This window comes from Homalodisca vitripennis, chromosome 1 (genome assembly GCF_021130785.1).
Source record: "Homalodisca vitripennis isolate AUS2020 chromosome 1, UT_GWSS_2.1, whole genome shotgun sequence".
Classification (NCBI taxonomy): domain Eukaryota; kingdom Metazoa; phylum Arthropoda; class Insecta; order Hemiptera; family Cicadellidae; genus Homalodisca; species Homalodisca vitripennis.
This window is the reverse complement of record NC_060207.1, coordinates 145,804,682-145,822,804: the sequence shown is the minus strand read 5'-3', so window position 1 is coordinate 145,822,804 and position 18,123 is coordinate 145,804,682. Positions and strand designations below refer to the sequence as shown.

The following is an 18,123-nucleotide window of genomic DNA, read 5'->3' as shown; positions in this document are numbered from 1 at the left end:
ATAGATAATTAGTTGCGATGACGGAACACTCGAGATCTTCATCGTCGAGTGAAGTGGATCGCTCTAGCCGCAGCGCCTCGGCTCGAGAACACTTGGCCGCCAGTTCTTTACATTAGAGGGGCACTTATTTCTTCAAAGTTCAGACCAACCACTGCACGCAGCAAAGTAACACATTTTATATTCTTTATTTTGAAACTTATTTATGTACCGTATTTGGATATTGAAATACTTCTTTTTCCAAACACTGTCCAATCAGGTAGGTTTCGAGTTCGACTATCGATGGATGTACAATACTGAAATCCCCGCCGATAATCAAATACAATTTGTGTCAATATGTGTCTTTTAGGCATATACATCTCGATTAAACTTTCTGAACAAAGCTATAAAATCGACAGAAACGTTCCAACTTTATTGTAGATATACACGTAAACTTATTGAAATACCAGGTGTCTTAAAAGTCTCTCAACCCCATATTAACTTTCTCATGAATGGATTGGTTTACTTTTGGAGGATGTTTATATGAACAACTGAGAAGTTTTTTATGTATGAACATTTTTTACTCCTCCCCTCTAAAAGTTTTTGTATTTTAGGGGTGGGTAAAAATTTTAAGCAGGAACTTCTAGCAAGTGACACGTAATTTAAAAGGTATTATAAAAATAAGAAGATTGGCACAAACTAGAGGTCTCTAATGTCACTCTATCAAATTTGGTGGCCAATTAAAGTTTGAATTGTTTTATAAAACCCTCACAGTTTAAATTACATTTCAAGTAATTGTAAGGTAGATAAAACATTTACTCACTAGTTTTTTTGAGAACTTACGACACCAAATCATAAAATAATGTATTACAAGAATCAACAAACATCAACAACCATGTTTCATGTAGTATTCATTAAAATTTGTTTTATATGTTTAATAGGGAGGTTACTTATAAGACACCTGATATAATTAAAGTACAAATACATAAGTATTATTGAAGAGATTGTATCTGAGTTCCTGAATTGGGATTAATCATACGAAATCGTATTTTACAAAACATCTCTATCGATGACAGCCACGTAGATACAATTGGCCAATACGGAAAGCCTTGTGACGAACAGCAGGAGAGGCTGAAAAAGAAGTGTGTCCATTAACGAATTAGAGAATAATATATTTGTCAATAAAGATTGGAAGCGCCGTAGATTTGATTTTGTTGTTTTTATTTTGTTTTTTTGTGGGGGACAGTTGCTTCGATTACGAGTTTATTGATAGGTTGTAAATAAACGTATATCTGAAACTGTCTCGCTGTTTCGACGGAAACATAACAAGTAATCAGTGGACATACTGTGACTAGTGGTTACCTACATAGGATATTCCTTTTAAGATCTCTTACAGCTATCTACGAGTAGTTTCCGCAGAACAGAGGACATATTTGACCTTTTAAAAAATATTTCTTCTATTTCCATTGACCGCCCAATTGAGATAGTACCACATTTTACATAATAGAAATTGATGGAGAGATAAACAAAAGTTGAATTGAAGCATAACTAATGGTGAAACAGAGCATTCCTTATAAGATCTCTGACAACTAACTATCTAGTAACCAGATAACGGACAACATATTTTATCTATATAAATTATTTCTCCTATTTCAACTGGCCACCCAATTTAGACAAGCATATTTTCAGTACACAGGTGTGAATGAATTGACGATTAACACAGCATCCAGCGTCCAGAGATGAATGGAGGGAGGGCCAACGACATGCAAGGCCAGCGGTAGGCAGATTCTGCGGACAAAGGCCGCGGACAAAGAAAGGCTGTAACCAGATGTGACCGCTTCAATTGGTCCGTATCCAGTAAGCGTGGGCTCAGTATACTCGAGCATCACACAATCACAATTCATTCCAATGATAAGTTGGACACACGTGAAGCCAGGGTTGCAAGCACCAAAACACCTAAGTAGAGTAATACGCCGCACAGACTACAACAATAGTAACCATAACTTACAGTGCTCCCGCACTAAATCTTCTTTTCCCTTTGAATGATATGAGCTATCTAGCGTGTAAGTATAAAATTTACATTGCGTTTATCCGATTACCAGAATTACCAACTAATTCTGATGACTAAGAATAAATTGTAATAAAACTACGCTTGTCGACGAAATACACCAGTATACGCTAAGAAATCGCAACTTCATACCTTTAAATCTGTCCAAAAAGGTATTAAAGATAACTTTGATGCTCAAGCTAACTCTAGATTGGATAGATATGACGCTGATGAAATGAACCTGGGCAAACTAGGAAAATGGAAAACTCTCATCCATCCAGATCCATATATAATGAGAGTCAAAACCTATTACACGGAAATTGCTAAAACGCCAATTGTTAAATTTTAAATATAAAATCAATCTTGGATTTTAATTACAAAATTATTGTTTAAATTTTCCTATTAAAGATTTGTTTTACTTTCTTCTTATACATCCTTAACAAGCACCGTTTCTAATCTTTAAATTATTATGTAACCCAAAATCAAAAACCCCAATAACCTAATGACTGACTCTTACTTATATTGACCATAACGTAATTATAGGAGATGGTTAATTGTACTGTTCTTAAGCACTCAATCGAATGTGTGATAATATATTACTGCCGAACTCTGCCGTGCCCTCAAAAGCGCATTGTAACTTTATTTTGTCAATTTTATGTAATGAGAGTGAACAAACAACTTGCTTATGTAGTTACGGAGCTATTCGCAAATACATTGTGACTGTGACAACACGCCCCTCTGTTCGATTGCAGAGCGCACAACTGCAGTATTCACCGCTTATCGACAAGGGGTCACCAGTTCTGTTATCGCCGCCTTCACGGAATCCGCTGACTGGTCTGAATCTGCAATACCATGACCCAAACAACACGTCAACTGCAAATGAGGTTCCGAGAAAGCCAGATGGTTCCACAAACCTCTAGAGCTGTCTGTAATTGTATCGAACCTGCATCCTTGTTCATACTTCAACACATTGTTTCTAACATAATTGTTTAATTACCAAAGACATTGACTTTGATCCACTGGATATAACTGATAATTCTTAATTCATGGCATAGCCATCGCAAAGACTCCCGACATAAATCCATGATCCTACGGAAGAGGAAATTCATGTTTGGGTTCGGAACTGGCAGACCGACCACTATGTATACTTAACCTGTGTTGTTAAAGTGTGTGTTGTGAAATCTATCAGTACAAAATATGACCATCTTGATGGCAACTTATTACTAATTCTAAATTGTATCTTAATCATGTGGAAACCTATGTCTTAAAAACAAGGAAGAAAGAAGAACTAAGAAGCGATCAAAGTAGCTAATCAAACTATTGTAAATTTTCAATTTCTGAGACTCCATACAATAAACTATCCGTTTATATCGGGCTGAGAAACAGTAAATCTCTTAAAGTTGTGTAAATTTCAATGAATATAAATTCAAAACCGTCCACCACAGCCCAATCCTACTGTAGTTGCATCACTTCAGTTATTCAATCCACTGAACTGCTGATTGCTGACTTTGCTCAGTTCACTAGACCTAGATAGATTTCGCTTTTGTAAGATAATGTTGGATTTCATTGTGCGTAACAAGTTAGTTTTCCAAAGCACACATGTTACAAGCGTTACGACAGGAATAACCTAATTATTTCTACAACTTAAATAATTAATAAATACGCCCTTAAATGTTTGCATTTTACGTTTCTGAGAAATAAAAGTACTATTATTGACCTACCTGTTAACCAACACAAATATGAATGCTCTCTTTGTTTTCAACTATCTTTTCTATCTATATAGTTAAATATAGCGGTCATGTAGGTTTTGCCTTAGGAATTTTAAGGAGTAGAACATTTAAGCATCAATTATGAATACGGTGTATTAGTTACTTCTTAAGAAGAACAAACATTGCTAGCACATTAACCCCTTTTAAAAATAGTTATAATTTGTTTTTTAGGATCGATCATTAAAGTTGCTAGCCTTCTCGTGTAGAAATCTACATCGTAAACAGTTTTCGTCCATTGACTGCATCCTTAACTTTTAAAACCTGTGTTTAAAGTTTCATTGAAATCAGTCACAAATATAAACACAATATATATATATATATATATATATATATATATATATATATATATATATATATATATATATATACGTAAATGTATCTAAACGTGCAATGTGATAATGCTCTGTAACAAAATGATTTCTCAATAGTAACAAGCAAAATAAAATTATGAAACTCACTTTTAATTGTCATCAAGAAGTTGTGCAGTCAACGACTCTGATTTGCCGTCATCCGTTGAAGAAATAAAACCCAAACATTGCAATTTGACTACATAGCTGTTTTAAATATTGCACAAAATGTGTATATAATTATTGCGTTAAAGCAAATTTACAGACCCTCAAACGAATGATATTTCACCTTAGGTTGGTAAGTTTTTATTTTTCTTCATACGAAACTAATAATAACATCACTAGTACAAAATATACATTTTTCAAACTCGTTTTAAGTAATATATCAGTTGTTTGCTTAGATTAACTCTTCCGTATGAAATGCACATATAAACTTAACGTAAAGATAAATATCTGATGGTATGTGTAAACTCCAACCCCGGCACAACGCGAAACCCCACCAACACTTGTCCAAGTAACAGAGCCCATACACGACTTTGGACTTATGTTTTGAAAATACGAGTATAAATATATACATAGTAATTTATTAATGTATCAATTTGAAATATTTTTTCTAGGTCACTTGATTTATATTTAAAAAAAAAAATTAAAACTGCATACCGCCTCCTTCATTTTTATTTTTAAAAAAAATCCGCACACTTTTCAGGACTTGTCAAATTCCTCCTTACGTACTAAAACAGAAAAAAGTTTTGACTGTAATATTCCATCTGATTAAACTCCCTTTTACGAAAAAAAAAACTTTCTTTAACTGTATACAGCTTTTTAATGCCATACGCAGTATCCTAGAAATTAAATGACTTCGTTAAATCCAAAAAGAGAAATATGACAATTTTAAGTGGTAAAGAGTTTTGCAACAAGATGACTAGTATTAATTAGTTACTATTGTTATAATCTGTACGGTGACCTTTATTAATGTGAATTAAGCGCATGAAAAATAAAAACATTTAAATACATTTATACTCCTGACATTTTAAATAGAAAATCAGAAAATGGTTGAAAATTTAACTGTTGAATATTTATAATTCAATAGTCCGATTTATTTTTGAATTACGTAAATGGTAGCCTAACAAGCAGGTTGTTTGAGGAATGTGACGTGACGATACGACAACCCGTCCACTATACAATATCGTCAAGGCCCGATTTTACAGGATAAAGACTTCCAGAGATAAACCGGCCGCACTACCTAGAACATGAGCCCACAGCTGAGTATGGAATGGAATTTACCAAAGTAAATCGATTTATTCACTAACTTATAAAAACAGATTTCAAGCTTGAAGTAAAACTGATCAATTTAACCACTCCAAAGTCATAACAAGTGAGAATTCTACAATACGATACTCACTGTCCTAGAGGTAGAACTACTTAGAGTTAAGCAACAATTTTCATAAGCAAAAACTCGTAATGAGTTCCTGATTTACGGAGTAAGCGAAATCTCGTCGTAAACCCGCGAGTTTGTCTCGACTCCTATACACGATAAGTCCAAGCATCAATTCTCGCCGGGATCGATTGTGTACGGTGGTGTGTGGCGGCGGGGGGAGGGCTAGGCTTGCACGCAACCTCAGTAACGCAAAACCCAATTGTGTTTTAGTGAAACAACAATATTCACTAGTCATAGGTTACAAATTAATTGAGCCTAGAGCGTTGTCTGTGCAGTGGTCACCAATAAACAATGAATCGTAAAGCCTCCCTAACTCCATAGCAGTAACCAGAAGACACTGCTTCAGGGGTCAGCACATTTAGGTCAGCAGGGCTATTTGTTAATTTCCTTTCCAGGCCCACACGCTCGCACGTCTGCTTCTAATTGGCTCTCATGGACGGGTTGTGTCAGTGCCGTCACTTGGTATGCTGACTTCACGTCACCGGGTTGGCAGGATCACGTGTTCGTTCACTTTAGCCCCGTAACCGGTTTAAGTTAGTTAAAACATTTCGTAGTGATGGGACAAAATGGAAAAAAAACTTTATTAAGAATAGGAGCACAAAATATATTAGTTAAGGTGCACTATTCAGTTCAAATTAGATTGGCCATCACTCATATGAGCTTTTGCAATACAGAGTTACACGGTTTTAACACGACATTGGCAATCAAACATTCAATTCAGGTTTAAAGTGGTAGGGAACTCTTGACGTACGAAGAGTTTAAAAACCAATTAAAAAAAATTACAAATACGACAAAATGTTACATTTACAGTTTTTGATTATTCTACAAATTAAGTAGTGACGTTTACTGTGCCGGTGGCGTTTGACACTACTATATGTCGCTGTATAAATGACATTTAAATTGGAATGTCTTCAATTCTCTATCACGTTCTGACAACTCAATCTATTTTTTGTAGAATTTAATGTTTTAAATTTAACTGAAAGTGCATAAAGTGTTCAACGAGATCACCCACCAACTAGTTTGTATACAAATGAAATAATCCTTATATTTATAATTTGAACATAAATAACATAACACAAGTGAACATAAGTGATCAGATTTTATCTCTCATTTAATTAACATTTTAACATATATTGTTTTTACTGCAAAAATAATATTTCAAGTATACTTATTTTTCCAGAATTCATTGTTGTTTCTGGACAGAAATTAAAAATTTCTTTGGGATAAAACCCCATATGCATAAGAATATAAAAAGACAATTTAGCAGAGTACCACTCGAAATATAGTTTGTGTTAATAAGCCAAAAACCGAATCTAGTGAATAAATAAAGTCCCCTTTTATAGAATAAAGTACATATTACTACTACTTGAATGAGTTTTCAATTATTATTCACGGCAAGGTGTTGTAAAACACCATTTACAGACTTATGAATGGGTCTACAACGTCAGAAGAGAAGAAAAGCTACTTCCAAAGATGACAACTGACACGGCAAGGTGTTGTGAAACACCATAGACACAGATTTATGAATGGGTTTACTACCATGCCGCAAGAGAAGGAAAGCTACTTCCAAGGATAACAACTGACACGGCAAGGTGTTGTGAAACACTATCGACACAGATTTATGAATGGGTTTACTACCATGCCGCAAGAGAAGGAAAGCTACTTCCAAGGATGACAACTGACACGGCAAGGTGTTGTGAAACACCATCGACACAGATTTATGAATGGGTCTACCATGCCACAAAAGAAAGAAAGCTACTTCCAAAGATGACAACTGACACGGCAAGATGTTGTGAAACACCATCGACACAGATTTATGAATGGTTTACCATGCCGCAAGAGAAGGAAAACTACTTCCAAGGATGACAACTGACACGGCAAGGTGTTGTGAAACACCATCGACACAGATTTATGAATGGGTCTACCATGCCACAAAAGAAAGAAAGCTACTTCCAAGGATGACAACTGACACGGCAAGGTGTTGTGAAACACCATCGACACAGATTTATGAATGGGTGTACCATTACGCAAGAGAAGGAAAGCTACTTCCAAGAATGACAACTGACACGGCAAGGTGTTGTGAAACACCATCGACATAGATTTATGAATGAATGGGTTTACCATGACGCAAGAGAAGGAAAGCTACTTCCAAGGATGACAACTGACACGGCAAGGTGTTGTGAAACACCATCGACACAGATTTATGAATGGGTCACCATGCCACAAAAGAAGGAAAGCTACTTCCAAGGATGACAACTGACACGGCAGGATGTTGTGAAACACCATCGACACAGATTTATGAATGGGTTTACCATGCCGCAAAAGAAGAAAAGCTACTTCCAAGGATGACAACTGACACGGCAATGTGTTGTGAAACACCATCGACACAGATTTATGAATAAGTTTACCAAACCGTAGCATAAGGATAGATACTTTCAAGGATGACAACTGACACAGCAAGGTGTTGTGAAACATTCTCGACACAAACTTTTCTAGGTGTCTATCAAACCTTACTTTCACAAAGAGTAGGAAGGGGAATATAATGTAGGCTACGATATAATTTTGTTTGTATTAAACGGGACATTAACTGTCTATGAACATTTTTTTTTTTTTTTTAACAATATAGTTCTGAATAATGTTACTGTAATTAAGTAGACATGTTCAACGTGTAAAATGTTTTTTATTAACATAATATTCGTACAAATCTGTAACTAAAGATAACATCTTTTGGCCATTCCTTCTGAGAAAATTACCAAAATTATGTATTCTCTTTGTTCACGTTGTATTGCCAGTCACTGACCGAATTTTGTTTGAAGGTTGCATATAATGCCTCAGCGGGCAGCTTGTTGATGTTGACACTCGGCACGAGTCATAGTAGAACTGGTTACTGTGACCTTGCCTCGACTTTACAGCAAGCAGGTTCGACTATATAATCTGCCTCTGGTTGTATAATACTACTATGCTACATATTTTACATTACTGACTGAAAACATTTCTTATTATTCGTATTAGTGACAGAGTTCCAAAATTGTGTCTCATACCCAAAAATGTGTTTTTGTCATTATACGTTTTTATCAATATATTTTAATATACCTTGCTCATATTCAAACTAAGAGCCGGTTTTGCTTAACAAGAACAATACTAAATATAACTACGACATATTTAATAATACATAGGAGAGCTATTTTCACTGTCATAATTTCTATAACGAAGTACAAAATGTATTTTGAATGATAAAATATTGTGTATAAATTTCAACCTGACATGAATGTCAAGCTGTTTACTATAAGCTTTATTTAAATATAATCAACCGTGTTTTTACTTGCTAGTAGGTATATCTCAGGTTCAGGTTATGTAAGAAAGGAATATGTATTTGTAACTTCGCCTGAACAAATACAGAGGACAGAAAAATACATCTAGGACAGAAAAATAGTTTTCCACTTTTTAAAAGCAATTTTATGAAGTATAACTCTAAACAAATATTAGTAAATTAATATAGATAAAAATTATCAAAAGTCTTTCGTATATAATATCATAATTTTAGCACAGAGCCGTTCAGTAACAAGTGCTAAGATTCACATTCGAAGGTTAATAATAGATGTCAAATAACACTATACATTCTGAAGTTAATAACAGTGATGTTAACTCTATACAGTCCCATAAAATGTGACAAGATTTCAGATCCTACAGTCAATACGAAGTGTTAAAACTATATCCGGAAGGAGCTAACACTATACACTATATAATTCAATAACAGCCAGGGCCAGAATGTAGTTCAAAATCAAGAATTAAAATTCACATTGCACAAACTTCTCAATTTTTAAAATTCAAAAATGAAACATAACTGATACATCTAAAATACTCAGTCCGCTACCAACAAGGTTGATGAACTAACGCTCTTTTGTACCGGAGATACTTATGTCTGAGAGCACGTTTCACGCAGGAGAACATTACATTTTTCAGAATCAGTTCTTGTCAAATAATATTCCGAGGGGGGGGCGGTCAATATTTTTCTAATATTTCACTAATTATCAACCAATCGAATTTAGTTAAAACTGTGAACTGGACATTGAGGTTGAAGATATAAAAATCAGATCTGGAACCACGAGTACAGCCATCAACATTGTGACAAATAATCCACATCCGAGAATCCCTTTACTTGTTGCCGCCATCTCTGGCCTTCATGCTCAGGAGGTCACCGAGTGATGCTTGAGGTGCTAAAGGCCAGGCTCCCACAATTCAAAGACCACTTGAAATCAAAACATTGCAAGCTAAGGAGTCTTCTTGGTGGACTTTCCTAGATCACTTCCGCGATACGAATGGGATGAACAAAGCGTTAAATGAACATGCTCTTTGAAACTATTACTAAAACCCTTCAAATTAAAAAAAAAGTTATTGGGTCACTTAAGGAGTTCTGATATCTACAGAAAAAAATCATGTTCTTTCATTCTTATTTACATCTGAACAGAAATGAAATTTCTTCCGAAATTACAGAAGAGTGAATAAGAGAGTCATTAAAACCGCAAAGACTTATTGTCATCGAAAAACGTTAAAATCCAATGAGCATCTATCAAAAGCGGCCTTAATTCAAATTCAAAATACTTGTCGAAAAAAATTAATTCACTTAAATTTTACGACAATAACAAAAAAACAGAGGACTCTTCGGAGGTTTTCAGTAAAAATTAAGGTCGTCAGCCGTGTCTGGAAGCAATATTAAATGATCTCCCACCTGTTTCTCGGCGGCAGATAACTTTCGTGACATTGGTTCCTGTGGGTTAGGAGGAGATGGCTCGGGTCCTGTAGGATCTCAGAGCCAGGAATTCTTGTGACGTCCATGACATAGCTTCGAGGCTACTTTAACAATGCTCTAAACAATGGATAACTCCATTGACGCACTTTATTTCATTATTTTGCATAATATAATTAACTATTAAATGAATGTTAAAAAAATATACACTTTACAACAAAATATAAAAAGCATTTGTATTCTTATTGATTATATTTAAAAAAGAAACACCTCACATTACTATACGACCAACAAAAGAGGGCGTAAGATGTTTCAAGTCAATGTGAATGTTGAATTAAGCTAGAACCTGAGCCATGACAGTCTGAAGAGATCCAAAAAAATGTTGGAGACGAAGAAGCTTAAAATAACCTTACATCGTTTTGAAATCAGAGACACAGAGACTACAAAATATAGTGTAATCTAGGTATCCTCTATGTATCATCAAGAACACAATTGAGTGCACTACAATCTTTTACACACGATCTCTAAACACGATGAAGCAACCGAGTTTTCTACACATAACGTAGCTATGGTAAAAAGGGTTGAACCGATGTAAACTTTTGTTATTCAGACGAACACGGCTCCTTATTCCAGGAAACAACTGTGACTGCGTTATATTTTAGACGCTGCATTAAGAGGAAGGTGGACTAAGCTAACTTCACATTGATTATACCCTTTCCATCAGAACTACTATATGTGTTAGGAGCCATTGTTCTCATAAAGTAAATTTCCATCTCGATTCACTCGACTAATATGATGCGTACGCGTATTTCGTAAATGTGTTATTCTCGATAAGATGACTTGGTCACGTGCGGGAGTAAAGTCATGCAGTGCTGACCTATCCCAGGTCTCGCCCTGGCAGCACGCGATCTGCTACACAAGGTTATGCTATCTCCATCCATTACATTACGCTATAGGTGTTGATAGCAGTGGAGAGAAGCAATTATACTCACGCCCTCTACGATTGCCACGGCCTCATGCATTATTCAATATGGCATGTAATAATGTCACCGGATGCGATGTCCGTTAAATTCTTAAATAGTCTCTTACGTTTCCCAATACGCTACTACTTTACTAGACGTGAGTAGTAAAAATGTAGACTAATTCGAACCAAGATTACTTCAAAAGATACCGCGCGTGTGCAAGTGATGCCATCGAGAACAAATAATTTGCGAAATACTCGTTCACCTGTAGTTCATTTCATTAACAAAGACTAATTTCAGAGTATGTCACAGAAGTTAGCGATTATATGAATATCGAACAATTACAACTGAATATTTAAATCAATGTGGGCTGAATGTATCTCACATACTAAATCGTAACCAATAATAGATAATAACATGGCAAAAACAGCTATTGGTATTCCCAGGACTTCCTAATGCGCTTCGGTCAAGTAAAACCTAATAAATGCTATGTAAATCATGGTCGTTGGTGTTTGTTGGTTCTTGTAATAAATTGTTTCATGATTTCGAGTTCTCAAAATAAATATTGAGTTAATGTTTTACCTGTCTTACAATAACCTTAAATTTAATTTAAACTGTCGGGGATTTATATAAATTTCAAATGAGGTGTCACTTGCTATAGGTTCCTATTTAAAAATTTTGACTTACCTCCAAAATACTCCATTTGGGGGGTGGAGTCAAACATTTTCATACACCAAATACTCCACAGATAGTCATATAAACATCCCAAAAATTAAACCACTCCATATCTATTCATAAGAAAGTTAATAGGGGGTTGGAGGAGTCGGACTTTTAATACACCCGATTTATAATACTACGGAATGTTTACATCGGCTTTTGTCCATACAGGCTGGTTTATTTCAAACAGATTATTTAAAACTACTGTAGTGATTCAAAGTACTGTAAGTGTGACTAAAGTGCATGGAACACGGGGACATAGTACATAGTTTGAACACGAGACTGTTCACCAATGCATTCCTTATGTCCATTTATTTCTTCAACTTTAGGGGCCAGTGGGGCGAAGCCCAGATAAGTTTTGTCATATGTGGTGTTTTACCCACCGTCCTTGGCACTCAAGCTTTAAAACAACTCTCGTAAAGCTATCTTATTTTCTTTACCACTCGAGAAATGTCCTGGGGACCTACTGGCTTACGGTATGAATTATATAGATAGTTTTATTGCGTTGTCTCAACTGTATACCATAGTAGAAACCTCCGCTTTCGTTACGCTAGGTTTTGTGTTATCGTTACGGTGCTAATGAATGCTTTACCTCCTAGATAATACAACGTTAATAGACTACTTGAATAGGTTTATGATAAACCACGTTTAAACTAATGTCCTACAACTCTCTCAGCTTTAAAAAGTCTTCTAAACCAGGTAATAAGAATGCCAATAGAAAATTAAATTTACAACTAATTACATTGTTTTATTATGGGTTTATTTGTGATTCCATTGTCATAATAATATTGTGATTTTTATGAGAAGAAAATCATTAACAAGCAAAATCCGGATCTATTATTCCACATCTGGATGAAACACATGCAATATATCCTGGACGTTTGTAATTTTATCACGTAAAAGCTACTGGCAATTTGATCAACTCGTTTAAACACAGGAATAACATATTAACATATTTACGATACAAAATTACTAGAGAGTTCCCTTCACCGAAATTTAAATGCGTAAGGTGTTAAATACGCCAATAAAGGTTGAACCAAGACATAAAAATGTCTTGAAGTAACAAAACTATTTAATGCAATACATTCTATAATTATTTTTGGACTTAAGTTTACCAAACATTTGGAAATTTTACTTGAAAGATACTTAAATAATAAGTTGAACTGAGTTTGAACAGTAATATAGTGTAATTAGCAGCGGTAACTTGCCGACCATTACAACTTGTACTTTGATCGCCTGGAAATAAAAAGTCATTAACGGCTTGAAGATCATTCACGGAAGAAGTAACGGTTTTAATTAGAGAACATTTCAGTTTTGATCAGATATATGGTTCATTATTTATTGATAGTGTAGCGATAATATATTATTCTGAGTAAAAATGGCCATGACAATAACTTCTTACGATCATAATGTTCTCTTTCATCAACACTCTATTGATTTTAATTTTGTACATTACGTCAAATGCGCCAAATAAGTTTTATGTTATAACAACTGTTCCACATGATGAATTATTTGTATGAAGACGTTAATAGTGATGCCAATCGTTATTTCAGGTGTTTACGATCTAACTCTCCGGAAAGATTACAAAAATTCTCTGAACATATGATTTATGAGATAAAATTTCATTCTGATTTTTTAAATGAGAGAGAGTTGGTGGCGGCAGACGGTGGTGTTTAGCCGAGGCGGCAGGAAAGCATGGAATCGCATGTGTAACACTGGAGGTGGGAGGCCGCATAACGAGGATGTGAGTAATTTGAAACACTGAATGAATTATTGCAAAAAGCCGCGCGCCTTGCAGACTACACACCGTCGCTGCGGCAGCATAGCTTGCCAGTAGAGGTTATTAGTTCAGGAACCCACAGCCAACTCGCGTTTTATCGACACAACCTATTTTATCACGAAATCAATAGAAAACTCGACCTATCATATGGAAAATCCCATACCGATTTCACGACAGCCAAACTGTGGGTTTATATCATGCAAATTGGGTTTCCGGCCTACATGGACAAACAGCTTGAGCTAACTTAGTGTATCTGTAAAAGAAATTATTGAATTAACAAAGTGTATTCTAAGTAAACTCGGTATTAAGACAGAAAACTCAACTTTATTTATTTAAAGATAAGATTGTCCCTTCAAAGTTTTAAGTTGGAATGCTGTTAAGTTTGAATACTAAACGATCAAAAAATAGTTTCACTCCAAAAGTTTCAAACGGGAAAAAAAAACTGGCATACTTATTGTATTAGAATACTGGCAATTAAACTATGAAATTAGAACGTTGTGGATAGTGAATGTCAAACAACAAAAAATACCGTAATAATATCTACTTCATAAATAATTTTTTTATTAATTATCGAAGAAAAAAGTATAAAATTATAAATTTGTTTTATTTTATCTAGAGACAATAAACTTCCTTGTTACATACATAGCACTCTTGAAATGCAATCTCTGCATATCCAACAATTGGGTAACACAGCTCCAAGTATGGAAACAAGGATTTCTCAAAACCATACCACTGAACACTTACCCCTACTAGTACACACATAGTTGTTGGTGATACTCCGTGAACACGCAGAATTAACTAGTCTGATTATAAAGTTTCCTTGCCATATTAACTGTAATTAAATTTAGAAACCTCGATTAATGTCCTCAGGACATTCTCCAATGACACATCTTAGCAATACCGATATATCTTCCAGTCAGAGGCTGAATAGTGAAGTGAAATTCGTACTAAGGAACTGTAAAGCTTGAAAAAAGAATCTACACCGTTTAAATACGGAATATGTCACGTTTGAAACCAAAGTACTCTCTTAATTTCTAATTTGCAAACGTGTTCATAGAAGACCAGATTAATACATATTATTTGTTTGATTTCATTACATATAACAGCAGAACCAAAGCCTGATAAAGAGTTAGTAAATAGAATTCAATTCCGATGATCGTTCGAGGTATTACTTAACATAGATAAAAAGATTTCACGACAAGTGTCATTATGTATAACTAGAAAATAGTTCCATAACAGAGCTTTGAGGCACTCCTAAATTAACGACAACTCTCATCTCCCATACGACGGCCGCTCGGACATTTCTTAGATAAATGTAAGAGCTTTTGTGCAAGATTTACCAAACGTTAAGCGTGTTCAAAATAATCTGTACGAGTTTGAATATCATAAAATGGTATGTAACCTACGTCTCATCACCTGTAACAATTTTAGAAATAGTCCGATGACCCCCATTACAAAGCAATTGGAATGCTGAGTCTCACACACTCAGCTTTTTGCTCACCTGACAAATTGTGAGGGTAACCGTCGAGAGAAATGTTTTCTGATTTTTAAAATGTCATGCAATATTATTTGCATTGTTGTGGATCTTGCCCTTAGGAAAGCTTCAACCGTTAAATAATTTCAGTGTATGTCCTCTTTTATAATAGCACGCAAATTTAATAATAGATTTGACAGGAATTATGGCCCCTTCGAAATTTCTAACACAGTAAAATTCCTTTAGGCCCAAAAAACAGTAGCAAGGGATTGTGCTTCATAACTAAAGTCATATTTGAGACGTTCGACGCACTCCTCTTGACAAAATCCAATTTTACAATCATAACACGAAAATGCTCTCTCGATAACTCATTGACTTCACGAAACAGATCTTTCCGAACAGACAACACCAGTACACTGATAAACCCAATTTACTGTCGGATACTAATTGTCAACGAACGGACAATCAATATCAATATGTACACAAAACTTCCGAGTCATGCTCGTACATAAAAATGAATCGCTAAAGATGTTGCTAAGCTAAGAACTCTAGAAAGGCGCACCGGACCAATTCGGACTTTTTCAAACATTTGTTGAAGTAGGTACGATGAGGTTCTTATGAAGAGAACAAATAGAAAATTTTCCCGGAGTATAATTTCAGTATAAATTCAGAAAATTAATAATCAATTTCATGCAACATAAACCCATTTTAAATGACACTAAAAAAGCTGTGACACATCAGTTGAATTTCGCGGAATAGAAAATTTATAGATTAGTTTACATGTTATAGCCTTGAAAGTAACTACACTTATTTCAAAATGTTCTGAAGTAACTGTTGCCTGGGTACACCAGTATCATATCGATACCACTTATAATGTTATGTAACGTGCAGGTATTATACATCGAGCAGTCAGAATCTCCCAAACCCCACAGGGATCAATGGAGGTAAAACTGGCGTATATCAACAATGCACAGTGTACATAATGTCTACTGTGTATTATAATCAGATTACGTTAGTACAACAGAGATCAGTAATGCTGTTAGAGGTGGCAGACAGACAATTATAACGGCTTCATTATCCACCCTTATAACGGCTCTGGGTACACCAGTATCGTATGAATATCGTTTTCAGTGTTATGTAATGTGAGGGTATAACACATCGAACCGTCAGAATATTCCAATCCCCATGGGGATCGAGAGAGGTAAAGCTGGCCTCTATCAACAATGCACAGTGTACACAATGTCTGCTGTGTATTATAATCGGATCACGTACTACAGGGATCAGTAATGCGGTTAGAGGTGGCAGACAGACAATCCCACCCTCATAACGGCTCTGGGTACACCGGTATCGTATGAATATCGTTTTCAGTGTTGTGTAATATGAGGGTATAACACATCGAACCGCCTGAATATTCCAATCCCATGGGGATCGAGAGAGGTAAAGCTGGCCTCTATCAACAATGCACAGTGTACTCAACGTCTGCTGTGTATTATAATCGGATCACGTACTACAGGGATCAGTAATGCGGTTAGAGGTGGCAGACAGACAATCCCACCCTCATAACCGCTCTGGGTACACCAGTATCGTATGAATATCGTTTTCAGTGTTGTGTAATATGAGGGTATAACACATCGAACCGCCAGAATATTCCAATCCCCATGGGGATCGAGAGAGGTAAAGCTGGCCTCTATCAACAATGCACAGTGTACTCAACGTCTGCTGTGTATTATAATCGGATCACGTACTACAGGGATCAGTAATGCGGTTAGAGGTGGCAGACAGACAATTATAACGGCTTCATTATCCACCCTTATAACCGCTCTGGGTACACCAGTATCGTATGAATATCGTTTTCAGTGTTGTGTAATATGAGGGTATAACACATCGAACCGCCAGAATATTCCAATCCCCATGGGGATCGAGAGAGGTAAAGCTGGCCTCTATCAACAATGCACAGTGTACTCAACGTCTGCTGTGTATTATAATCGGATCACGTACTACAGGGATCAGTAATGCGGTTAGAGGTGGCAGACAGACAATCCCACCCTCATAACCGCTCTGGGTACACCAGTATCGTATGAATATCGTTTTCAGTGTTGTGTAATATGAGGGTATAACACATCGAACCGTCAGAATATTCCAATCCCCATGGGGATCGAGAGAGGTAAAGCTGGCCTCTATCAACAATGCACAGTGTACACAATGTCTGCTGTGTATTATAATCGGATCACGTACTACAGGGATCAGTAATGCGGTTAGAGGTGGCAGACAGACAATCCCACCCTCATAACCGCTCTGGGTACACCAGTATCGTATGAATATCGTTTTCAGTGTTATGTAATGTGAGGGTATAACACATCGAGCCGTCAGAATATTCCAATCCCCATGGGGATCGAGAGAGGTAAAGCTGGCCTCTATCAACAATGCACAGTGTACTCAACGTCTGCTGTGTATTATAATCGGATCACGTACTACACGGATCAGTAATGCGGTTAGAGGTGGCAGACAGACAATTCCATCCTCATATACCACCAATTTACGTACACCGCTTTTAGTTGTGTCACGTAAACAACAGCTGATACAAAGATTGAAAGTGTGTCTTATTTTTCGCACTCTGTTAAATTATACATATAAATATGACAAATAGAGGAATGTCCTCTTATCTTAAAGTTATTTATTGTTTAATTGAAACTTAAGCGTTTACACAAACTTGGCGTTTGTTTTCAAAAATATGTTTATTTCACACACTTTCTAAGAATGAGACAGGCAGTTCAAAACTTCTAATTTTAAGCCTCAAACTGTGACATAACCTATACAAAATACCAATGTAGATTAAAATCATATATGAATCTACAAGAATGATAAC

The 18,123-nt window shown here is 35.7% G+C and overlaps 1 protein-coding gene across 5 annotated transcripts in view; it reads right to left on the bottom strand.

The window, feature by feature from the left end:
* The window catches only part of LOC124373301 (sodium/potassium-transporting ATPase subunit alpha), a 254,626-nt gene that overhangs the window by 148,893 nt on the left and 87,610 nt on the right, over positions 1-18,123 (bottom strand). The window lies entirely within an intron of this gene.